Here is a 13,045-nt window from a genome sequence, read left to right as displayed (position 1 = left end):
TTGAAGAGCATGAAGGCTGTGGTCTGGAGTGATCATATTCTGATATTACAATCGTGTTTTCCATCTTTCACTTGGGGAACCATGAATAGGTTTCACGAAAATCACCTATAAATGTAGTGGATGTTGGAAAGACTGGACTGGAATATCAGCGCCCCTCGTGTACACCATTTGAGGGAAAAATGTCGTCCAAGCAAAGTTGGTAAACCACAAAAGTGCTGCTAAATATTGGATTTTATAATGTCGTTTACTTTACTGATCTGTTTGATAATCAAATCTAAACATGATCAGACTACAAAAAAATCACCTAGTTAAATGCTCAAGTGAATGTTGGAAACAATGGTTCGGGGATATCACTGCGCTGCCTAGTGTGGCATTTTGAAGAAACAATGTAATACCTCATGATAAAAGACTCTAGAATAGTTTTATAGTCATGATATTGCGACTTACAAATTATTGTATCCACTATTAGTTGTCTTGGTTCGAACGATTTTGAGTTGTAAATCAAAGTTTGCAATCAGACTGGTTTGAGGTCACGTCAATAAAATTGTTACGGAAGTCAAGTTCAATGCTAGAATCAAAGTTGTATGACTTATTTTGGAGAACTTGAAATTGGCATTATCTTAATGAAATTGGAATCCTTGACGATTTAAAAAATAGTGCCTTATTAATTGTCCTTGGCTAACCTTTCTACATTATTGCCATGCGACGTTTTCATACTCCGAGAGCTAGTTCGTCTCCTGCATGCTACGGTTGAGCGGTTTTTTTTAGTTGTTCCAGATCCCCATGCGTTTATATCGTCCTCATTTGACGCTCTGGTGGGCCTAATGAAATGCTTCCAACTACTTAAAGTTGTTTATAATACATCTAGCCCGATGGATGCTAAGGCTGAGCATCGGGCCAGCCTCGCCCGATAAAAACGTTTGATTTTGAGCCCGTCGGGCCAGCTAGATGCCCGGCTCATTAATAATCCGGCCAACCCAGGCAGATTATTAATCGGGCTTGGGCCAAGGCCTGGCCCAATTATTAGCGGGGCGGGCTTATTTTGGATGGGCCTCGGGCTTGGCTCAAACTCAAGTCCAGCTCGTCAGCTAAAGGCCGTGCTTGAGCTTAGCAAGCTCGACCGGCTTCCTACTGTAGACGTTTGGAAAACAGAGCATGGTAGTATGGATATCTGCCTCATCTACTCTCTCTAAAAAAAAAAGACATTTGTGAAACCGAGTGAGGGTGAACCTTTTCCGAATGAGGGTTAACGAGCGTTTTCAGAGATTGTAGCTTGGGCGCTCTGAAAACAAAACCCTCGTTTGGGCCAGGGTTTCCGAAACCCAAACCCTCGCTGAAGCAAAGGTTACTCGCTCCAGCGAGGCTGCGATTATGAGGGTGAAACCATCTCGCCCAAGCGTTGTACTCTTGCCCAAGCAAGGGTTTCAGGTGCCATGAAAACCCTTGCTTGGGCGAGGGTTTTTTCAGATTCAGAGAGAGAATCCTATACAAAGCAACCATCGAGCCTCAAGAAAGAATCTGCTAAGCTTACTTGCAACTTTGTGATGATTGCTCACTTTCATTCAAACCGTCGTTTTCCTTCTCACGGTCCTTCTCCTCCACCGGGCTTGGCTCAAACGATGGTCAGAATGAAAGTATGAAACAAAGGTTCCACCCTAGGTTAATTTTTCTGAATAATTTTTTTAAAGTTACTGTCGGGCTTCTCGGGCCCTCGACAATCACGTTCTCAAGTCCGAGCCCGACCCGTTAAGTATCGGGTCAGGCCGAACCCAATAAGATGAGTCCGTTAAGCAATTTTTTAGGGCCCGAGTCCGGTCGGGTAGCGGATACCCAGCAGCGTTGCCCAGACTTAATGGATGCACTTAAAAAAATCTGGATTATTGGGAATAAAAGTACGGAAATCTAATAAATAGGTCAGGTTTTATAAATACGAATTTTTATTCAACATTTAAAGAACTTGGCCGATTTACGCACAAAACTTTTTTAAAATCTATATTTCAGTTATACTTTTAACACTTTGAGTAAATTATTCCTTAGTAAATTATTCCTTGGGAATTAATAAGTTCATGTGGCCAAAAGAGTTTGGTGATCCTCTGGAACCTTTTTTTTGTGTGCCTATATGTATAGATGGAAGGAATTTGGCCTAACATGCAACTTAGTTTCCTGAATTACTGTTATCAAGTTGTGTTGTCCCTCTGGTGCAATATTTTAAACTTAACCCCGTGGTTGGAATATTTCGTTGGCTCCCAGTATCTTGGCATGAGCCTGACTTAGTACGTTAACCTCACTGGTTCAGCATGATGAGGTTAGGAAGCGGGCTAGGGCCTGCTCTCACTAATACACGTCGCTCATTAAACTTGAGATTGTGCCCGAGACCCGGCCCGCTTATAACCGGGCCGAGCCGATGAAGTATCGGGCCTCGCGCTTGAGATTGTGCCCGAGGCCCGGCCCGGCCCATTCATAACCGGGCCGGGCTGATGAAGTATCGGGCCTCGGGCTTGAGATTGTGCTCGAGGCCCCGGCGCGGCCAGGCCCAATCATCCGCCTAGGCTTGGCCTCCTGCAGGCTGCAGCAGGGTCTCGCTCTACTTTTCAGTTTTCAAGCTTTCCCCTCTTTTTTCAGTTGTTTTTTCCTCTCCTACTTTTCATCGTCTTTTGGAAGGGAACGCTCCATTCTCGTTGTCATATGTTCCCTCTTCAATCTTTGGAATGCGATTCTGCGAGGTTGTTGTGCAAGACAGGCAAGAAAAAGAGTGAGACTCACTGCCATTCTGCTGTAGTTTGATAGAAATCAAAAGGAAGAGAGACGGACCCTCTCCCCAACTCTTTGTTGTTTTTCTTTTCTTGTTTCTTTTCCGGTTTTCTTGTTGCTAGAATGTTGGGAGATAGAGGAGAAAGTCAAATGAAGCACTCGTCATCAGCCGTCCCCCATGAGAGCTTAAGAATAGAAAACATGTGGCGGCCCAATACCATGTGAGTGAGAGAAAGAGGGAAGGAAAGAACAGGGTGATGGTGGTGATGGCGTGGGGATGACGGCAGTCGTAGAGCCGTGGGTGATGGCCAACAGGGAGGACTGGAGAAGGTGTTCAACGGCAGTCGCCGAGGTCATGGCATTGGCTATGGGGGAGAAGAATGAAAGGAAAATATGAAAAACACATTCCAACGAAGTGGAAATCGGAAAACCTAACATAAATAAAGGGGCAAAAAAAGAAGTCTTTTTTAAGTTACGGGCTTGTCGGGCCGTCGACGAACGTTGGATCAAGCTCGGGCCTGACCCGTTAAGTATCCGTTCGGGCCGGGCCCGATAAAACCGGGCCCGAGTCGGGCCGGGTACCGGGTACCCGGCAGTGGCCCAGCCCGGTGCCCAGGCTTAGTGATTCATGGTCAGCACGGTCAAATCATTGGTCAACCTATTTTTTGACATATTTGACCTTTTTGTGTAATTAAACGTGTTTTAAACAAATAATGACTAATTGTACTTTTAAATTACCATAATACCCTTAATCCCCTTTCCTCTATAAATACCCATTCATTTATATCTTCTAACACATCGAAAAACTTTTGAGCACTCTCTCTTCTCCTCCTATCTCTTTCTCTCTTTCTCTTGTCTTTATTTTTATCAACTTCAAGCCACCATTTCTAACATAAGGAGACCTTGGAAGAGCATGATGAGGACTTGAGGAACTCATCTCTAATCCATTGAAGCCACCATCAAAGATTCCCCTTTTACCTGGAAGGCCAAGGTATCACCTCTCGTTTAATCTATTCTTTTCAGGTATGTAAATCTCTTTTCTTTTATATTTCTCTTATCTCGTCTATTCATAGCAAGTATTCTCCTCATATTTATTTTTTATTAATTTTTTCCATTCTTTTTTAACCTATCTTTTTATCTTTTTAACTTGTCTTTTCATTTTTTTTAACTTGTTTTTTTTTCAACTATTTTTCTCTAATTTTTAACGTTTCTATCTTATATTTGAACTTCTGCCTCTTTACTTTATACCAAGCTAATGAAGGTCTAGGGACCCTTTCGGAGGTAAGCATCTTTCTTAAAGCTCTAAAAGCATGACCAATGCACTTGCTTCTTTTTGTATTTATTTCTCTATTTTTCTATTTTTCCTGTCCCTCTTTCTATGTTTCTCTCTTTATTTTCACCTATCTCTTTTTCTCTCTTTTTAAATTGTTTTTCTATATTTTAAAATGTATTTCATTCTCTGACTCTCTTTTAAATCACTCTTCTCATAATTTCATTTATCTTCTTGATCTCTCCTCTTTTTATTTCTCTCTCTCTCTCTCTCTCTCTCTCTCTAACATTACTCTCCCACTCATTTTCAAATTCTTCTTTTATTTTAACCTCTGCTTCTCTCATTTTAACTCCTCTTTCTCTTTTTACTTCCCTCTTTCTCTTTTTCTTTCATTACTCATTCTCTTGAAATCTCTCTTTTGTTAATTTCTCTCTCATTTTATTTTATTAATATCTCTTTTGTTAATATCTCCCTCTCTTTTATAATCTCTCTTTATTTTATTAATTTCTCCCTTTTATAATCTCTCTTTATTGTTACTACCTCTCTTTCCCTTTTTATTTGATTAATCTCAGTTTATCTTTATTTTAATTATTTATTTTTGTCCCTCTCTATTTTTCTTTGTTTCTTACTTTCTCTCTCTCACACATTGTCCATTTCATTCTCTCTACCTTGATGGCTTGATGATTTGTGGATGTATTTTATGATGGTGAGGAGTTAGAGGGATGTTTTATTATTTTTGAAGTTGGGACATATCCAACCCAATAAACACCTAAATATGCTTGATGTACATAATAATTTTCACTGAGCATGTCATTTTTTATTTTTCAAATCATAAATCTAGTCTCCACCATTTTCCAGTCCTTCATTTCTTCCTAGTCTCTTCATGGCCAACCTATATTTATAAAACAAACCCTCTAGTGATTTACTAGATGAGAGTTTATTCCTGGATATAGGTGAAATCAAGTTTGCTACCATTCATATTAATGCTTTTCTTTGAACAGTTTCTATCAATTTCATATAGATACGCAGATGCACACAGCCACATATCACAAAAAAGAATGGAATGATGGGTGTGCTTTCCATTGAATCCTAAAGAAGCGTGATTATACTTTATCGAGGTAAAAATTGGAATAGGGTAAAATCTTAATGCTTTTTTAGAATTCAAAGGAAACACTTTCTCAAATTATGATAATTCTCTCTCTTTTCAAGAGCTAGATCTTCAAATCAAACTCTTTTCAAATTTTTTGCAGTATTGCAAAGTCCCTTCCTTTTGTCCTTATGATGAGCTGAACTATGGTCATTATTTATCTAATTCACAATCTTATTTTTCAAAAAAAACTTAAAAAGCTTGCTTTTACAAAGCATAACAAGTTAAACTCACGTTTTACAAAACAAGCAATTTACAAATACGTTTTTCCATCATTTCCCCTAATAAGTTGTAAACTTTGATTTTCAAAACTATCTTCAAACATAACTCTGTATTAATAAACCTGAGGTCACTATATTTTAAACTAAACCATATTTAAGCATCTTCAAAACCTCTATCAATCTTTTGAAAAAATTGCTTTACTTGACATACATGCTTATAGGGTCTTAGGATAACACTTTAAAGTATTGGAATATGCCAAGGAAATGACTAGTTCTTGGTTGGGTTAACCTCAAGAAAGGTGTTGGAAATGGCTGATCTTCGTATTGATGGGTGAATTCTTTTCTCTCTCTTGAAAACAAAATCTCATTTTCTTTTGAAGTTCTTTAAAAACTAAATCAGTTTTGGGATACAAACGACCGTGATGGGACCCTTCAACGTCTAACTAATTTTTTATCTGTACATTGTTTAAAAAGTGTTATTCTTAATGCCAACTCTAATCATGCACCTATCTTCATGGCGTTGACCTTGTTGGCATTCTATTGCACATACATCTAGGCACAATTTGGTTGTACGATTTACTTGTTTTCTTATATCTTAGACTAATTAAGGAGGATCAATTATGTTCATTAAATATATGATTAAATACAAACCTCATCAATTTAGGACTTCATTCCAGCAAGATCAATGTTCTTCATTGTAATATATTGCTCATACTTTTTTATATTTTCTTATCTTACCATTAACACACTGCTAAATTGATTTCTTGTTATGAAAACTGCCATCTACTGATTATATTCCTACGGCAAGTTTCTTTCTTCCTGAGTTGAATTAGCCCATGTACCAATTTCTTATTACTAAAGATGAATCCAAAGAATTCTTTTTACCAAGTTCATGAATCTAACATTACCTTCTATTCAAGTTCCCTTCAGCAGTCTATTAGTAAAAATATATATCACTATTCTTTACATAATTATGTCTACTTACTAAAGTTTTTTTCGTTATTTTCATCACCCTAGTCCCAACCCAAAGCATCAAATCCCTCTTTTACTCAATATATTGGGGCATCTTGTTTTTGAATTGGATCTTATCTCTTACTAGTTATGACAACTATCACTCTTGAAGGACTTTTAGTGTTTGGGCATCCTTTTAGATTTTGAAACTTCCTTTTTTCAAAATATTTTTCCACAATAATTATTTAAACAATCTTTCAATCATCATTTCCCATCCAAAAAGGGCTCATTTCCCAACCATTTCAATTCAACCACTAAACATAGGATTTGAACAAACATAGGCCAACTGCTAGGCTCAGGGCCTTATAAAGCTAAAGTTAGCTCAACCATGTTGATAGGTAGGTAACCTTATGGTGCAAGGGCAACTTGGCTATGGTTAAACTAGAAACTATGGATAAAAGAGCAACCCATGAAGGTAAAAGGTTAAAGAGGTTAAATATTCAATGCAAACCAAAACAGCCCATTTAAATAAGGAGTTAAACTTGAACTTAATTTGGATAACCTGTGCAAATAAAGAGTTAAACCTACAACATATGCTCCAACAACTCATTCAAGTAAGGCTAAGCCTGAAATATAATTCTTATATTTTTAATTTTCTAGCCAAAATTTTTGTCTATCAAAATTTGGATTGCTTATCTTTGCCACTAAGCAGTATACACTTGCTTAGTAGCAAACTGGGTCACCTCTACCCCAATTTTTTAAAAAATCTATATTCAGAATATTTTAAACATTTTATGATATATTTATAGTAAGTTTCAAGGATTTTTTGCCTAAGGCTTAAACACTTCAATTTCTTTTCATTTCGACCAATCTCTTCTTTGATTTAACTATCACTATCAAATTCTGACACAAAGCTCAATCTCAATTTAGACTTACTTTATAATTCAAACCTAGATCTAGTCCAAAAAAACTCTTACACAAGCCTGAAACAAATTCCTTGACCAAATCTCGGTCCAAATCTTAGCTTCAAATTCAAAATAGATCCCTATATGCAAATCTGGATCCAAAGCCAAACTCAAGATTCAAAATTGATCCCTAAATACAGATCCATATCCAAATTCTGGATCAAGATTCAAAACATATATCTGAATCTAAATACTAGCTCTAGATCCAAAAGATCCCTAGATCCACATTTGAATTCAAATCCTAGCTCTAGATCCCAAACATAGCCCAAGATCTATGACCAGATCCACATTCCAACTTTAGGCCCAAAATAGAATTTCAAATCTAAACCAACTCCAAAACAAAATTTTATATCCATACCTATATCTAAAGCTCAATTCTAAACTCATTTGATCCAAATTGGAACCTTGGATTCAATTTTTATATGATCTAGATTCAACATCCAAAATCTAAAATACTGGTCTATATCTTTTCTCTGTTTCAATTTATTAATATAGATCTAAATTTAGATCCAATTTCATGTTTCTACCTCAACCCATATCCAAATCTGAACGTCAGCTCTAAATTTGAGAAATAAATCCAAATATGTTATTTAGATCCAATCTAAGAGTTTGATCCAGATCCAACTCAAAATCTGAGATTTGGATCCATTTTTATATTAAAATATATAGTCAAGATCCAAATATATTCTTGTATCAACTTTCAATTTAAAAGTTCTTAATTTGACTTCCCTTAGTAGTTGGATATGGTTTCAGATCCAAATCCATGTCACTTACCCTTCCCAAGCCCAAGTATCAATGCGTAATGATCATTTTTCAAATACCATTGATTTTTCGTTCAAAATTCCCATTTTTCCCTTCATTTTTGAAAGATATTTGTGAATTTTCCAAAATGCTCGCCCTGGGCTGGGGGTGGATCCGTGAGGACTATGCTCTTGATTTTATCTTAACGTCCTTCAATTTTCCAAATTACCTTGACTTTGCCAAAAATACCCAAAATACCCTCTACGTGGCCCACCAATAACGTGGCAAGCTGTACTTGGCACGGCACAGCTAGGCACCGTCTGGCTGGCTGCTCTTGGCTAGGCTATGTTAGGCTTGCACCCTAGCAGGCTAGGCCTTACTCGGCCTACTCTGCCTAGCCAGGACCCAGCCCATGGCTAGCCAGACCAGAATAGGCATGTGGTCATGAGTCAGGCCTAGGTTGTGAGGGCCTTTGAAGGACAATCTTTTCTCAACCTATTTTTGGATATATTTCAACTTTTTTGTGTAATTAAATATTTTTATACCAATGACTAAATTAATGGCTAATTATACTTTAAGATGTTCATAATGCCCTTGAGCCCCTTCTTTTTATAAGTACCCTTTCAATCCTACCTTCTAGCACATCCACAAACCTCCAAGCCTTCTCTTTCTTCCTCTAGACTTCTCTTCTCCTCAAATCTTCTTTTCTCCTCCTTCTATCTCTTTCTCTTTTCTTTCCTTTCTCATGCCTTCATTTTTCACAACTTCAAGCCATCATTCCTAACAATAGGAGACTTTGGAAGAGCTTGTGGAGGACTTGAGGTGCTCATCTCTCTAATCCATTGAAAGAGTCCCCATTGGCTGGAAAAGTTAAGGTCCCACCCATCTTTCTCTTCAAGGTACGGAAATATCTCTTCTTCTACATTTTTCGTTGTCCCTTCTGTTCTATGGCAAACTTTCTCATCTTTTATTTTTATGAAGATATTTTTCCTTCTTTTTTTAATATAGCTTTTTTATCTTTTTAACTTGTCTTTTCAATTCTTCTATCTTGTTTATCTCAACTCATTTTTCTTTCGTTTTTAACTTTTCTATCCTCAATTTGAAATTCTCTCTCTATTTTATAACAAGCCAATGGAGGTCTAGGGACCTTTCAAGGCTAAGGATATTTAAACCTCTTCAAAATCTCTATCAATATTTTGAACTTTTTGCTTAACTTGAGCACACATGCATATATGATCTTATTGGAATATGCAAAGGAAATGCTAGTTATTGGTTGGGCTACCCCCAATAAAGACATTGAAAATTACCATACTTCGTACCAACAACGAGTCCTTCTCACTTTTGTTTTTCAAAACAAAACCTTATTTTTTTTAAAACACTCAAAAATTAAAACTAATTTTGGGATGCAAACATGTGGAAGCAAGATATGTGGAAGATGAGTGAACAACCTATTTAATTAACATGGATGTGATAGCAGTGTATGATTGACACCTATCAACGAGATACTTATAGTGAAACTATGCAAATGTATTCCTTGAAGACTACTCGAATTGTCCCCTAGTATGAGATGTATATAAAGCTCTATACATATTAGCACCAACAAAATCCAAATGAGCTTTCGCACAAGTTATATGGTCATTATGATTTTCAGGTTATGCCATTCGAACTTACTAATGCACCAACAATTTTTACAGATGTCATAAATCACACATTTAACGAATATTTAGGCCAAATATTATCTATTGATCATGTGCTAATGTACTCATATAAATTGAATAGTCGCATGCATTGTACCTTGAGTTGGTGTTGGAAAATTTCACAAAATCAACTCTATGTCAAGTACTCAACATGCAATTTTTAAGGCACCCAATTTCAAAGGAATAGTCAATTTAGCAAAGAGAAATAGGCTATTTGACAACGGAATGTGTCTACCAGCATAAAATAAATTAAAAAATTTCATGATATAGTAGGTTATTATTGGAACTTCATCCAATATTTCTCAAAAATTGCAGCCATGATAAGTAAACAATTGTAGAAGGGAGTCAACATAAATTACTGAAAGATAAATTCACCACTACTTCAATTCTAACACTGTCAACGAGGTGAAAGAGGTTTGTTGTGTACACTAATGTGTCATTAACAAGTTACGGAGTCATGCTTATATAGGAAAACAAAGTTGTAGCATATACCTCTAGGCAAGTAAAGCCTCATGAAAAAAGTTACCTCACTTGCGACTTTAAATTCATAGCTGCAGTGTTTACAGTAGAGATTGGAGATATAACTTTATGACATGAAATTTGAAGTATTCTTTTACTACAAGTCCTTTAAGTATTTATTCTCCTAAAATGAATTGAACACATAACAGAAGAGATTACTTGAGTGTCTTACGGATTATAACTTCAAGATAATGTGTCATCCTAAAAAAACTAATATGGTGGCAAATGCACTCAGCAGAAAGGCTCCGGTTAAAACTTGTGGATTGCTAATCCAAACATGAAAGCTAGTGGAAGATCTCATACAATGGAATCCAATGCAGAATGATAGTACAACAGTGAAGTATGCTACCATGATTAGAGACAAATTTTTAGAAGAAACTGTCAATAAATAAAAGCCTAGAAAGAAATCATTGCTTGACAGATATATATATAATGGTTAAACAAGGTGCCTATCTATTGACTATTAGCAATTGTATAAACGCTTCCTTTTTCATATAATATTGGTTATACACATAGAAGTATGAACCGAATGGACAAGTTGAAATTCGAGTTACAAGGTTTCAGAACTTTGTTGACATATTCATGAAAGACGTCTGCCATTAGTGCATGGAGCAAACTTTCCTGCAGATCCTACATTCAGCTTGGTGGTTGATGGCACTTACCATGCGCATTTTCATTGCATCTTCTTGTCAATAAGTAGAGCTGTATCATCCCCTGCATTGATTGCAATGGCAATAGGAAGATATGGTTCATTGCGGTCACTAAAATGACGTACTATTGATAGTCACAAAGAAGGCTTGTAAGAAGTCCATTGGCAAAAATGCCAAATAGAGCAGGCAAAAGACGAGGAAAGAAACAATTAATATTTTGGGAGCCACATCTAAAAGGATGACGAGATCTTCGGTGACTCAGCTTCGCGGACTGCTGAAATCCACTATTTGTTTATACAGTAGGTTTCATGGAGGTTTGATTTGAGGTACCCATGGAATTGGCCGAGGGGAAACAAACGTTGCCTAAGGAGTTGCTCTGCGTTTAGGAATCCGCAGAAGATCCTTAGGGAGCTTCTTTAGGAAGAACCTGTAAGCCACCATCGTGTCGTGAGTCGCCAATGAGGAGTTGCTCGGGATCCAACAAGAAGTTCCATTCTTTCAATGATACGTAGTTCTCTCAGATAGATACTGTGTTTGGCTGTAGGAACAAACAAAAACAAAGAGTTATTGTTCATGTACTTGTAAGAAATTTTCAACTAGTACTGTCTGCCGTTTATTTAAATGATTAGATAGACATCTTTTTTACACATTTTTCATTTCTCTCCCTCTCCCCTGACACATGATAAAACAAGTAAAATATAACTAACAGCATACACACGGCATGCTGTTAATTTCACACGGTGACCAAACAAACACACAAAAAAGCACATCAAGAACTAAGTCACATGGGTGCAACCACGTTGGCGCGAGTGCGGCTCTACATGGCGTCAAATGAGATTTAACTATTTTGAAAAATGTTTTGGTCAAAATTTTCATTGATATAACGACTTAAGGTCATTTTAAAAAAATAAATAAATAAAATTACTTATAGAACAATATATAAAACTTTTTACAACACAAACACATGGCGATCTTTCTTTCCTCTGCTACTCAACCTAACAAGCCAACTAGACATTCCAAAATGTACGGAAAACCGGCGGACATCAAAGTTCTACGGAACTGTGTAAGAGACCTAAAATTCCGTGGGTTCACTTTTAACCTTGTTAAGAATGACGTTCCGTGAGGCGAGCTCGAGAGGGAGGCGCTCCATCGCCTCCGTGTCTCCAGATACGAAAGAGGCGCTTCGGCGACAGAGAGAGACAATGCTCCGGCTAGGGTGAGGGCGAAGGAGGGCCTCTGGGTCGCCGATCCTTCTGTTAGGGTTTTGGAAAGAAAGAATGGGCCGGTGCTGGAAGAGAAGAATGCGACCCGCTACAAGCTGCCGATCTCGCAGTGATCAACGGACAGAGATCCGCCGGTACATGAAACGGGTTCCACACCGTGGAGGATGTGAGACACCAATCTCTGAGCGCTTCGCATCTCGTGCGCTCTCTCTATCTCTCTCCACCATTCAGGCGGGAGAGAGAAGACGCAATAGCAAACGATGAAACCGATGTAGGGGAAGAAGAAGAAAAAAAGATGGATGCTCTTCATGGCAAATGAACAGCAGACGACCAGCAATCTGAGAGAGAGAGAGAGAGAGAGAGATGGTCACTTGTGGCGGAGAGGTGGAAAGACAGGCGGCACCCGAGAATGAAAGGGGAGAACAGAGAGTTGCAGGAGAAGGTATGCTTTTTGTTGGGCAAGGTTTCGAGGCTACTTGTGGCAAAGAGGAGGAGAGACAGGCCCTTGCGAGAATGAAAGGGGAGAACACAAAGTTGCAGAAGTTGTGCTTTTTATCGGGCAAGGTTTCGAGGCTTCGGCTTTTTAATTTCAAGCGTTCCATAAGGACACTTGCTTTTTGGGTTCTCTCTCGATGGATAAAAGAACGCTCCTTTGTTTTTAGTTTGGTAAAACAACACATTTTCAACAACAAAGTGTCTTTAAAACAATGAAATGAACATTATCCCAAATTTGTCACATGTTTGGAGTATAGAAGATACCAAATTTATCACAACTCAAGTTTTGACACAATTTTTTAAACACAATAGAGATGATTATTTAAACATTAGAACAAAATCATAACTTGAATAACAATAGTGCACAACAAGCCAAAATGTGTTAGAACCACAGTTTCAACGACTCACGTAGAGC

The sequence above is a fragment of the Nymphaea colorata genome, chromosome 7 (assembly GCF_008831285.2).
Source record: "Nymphaea colorata isolate Beijing-Zhang1983 chromosome 7, ASM883128v2, whole genome shotgun sequence".
Taxonomy (NCBI): Eukaryota; Viridiplantae; Streptophyta; class Magnoliopsida; order Nymphaeales; family Nymphaeaceae; genus Nymphaea; species Nymphaea colorata.
Note: the sequence above shows the minus strand (reverse complement) of the source record.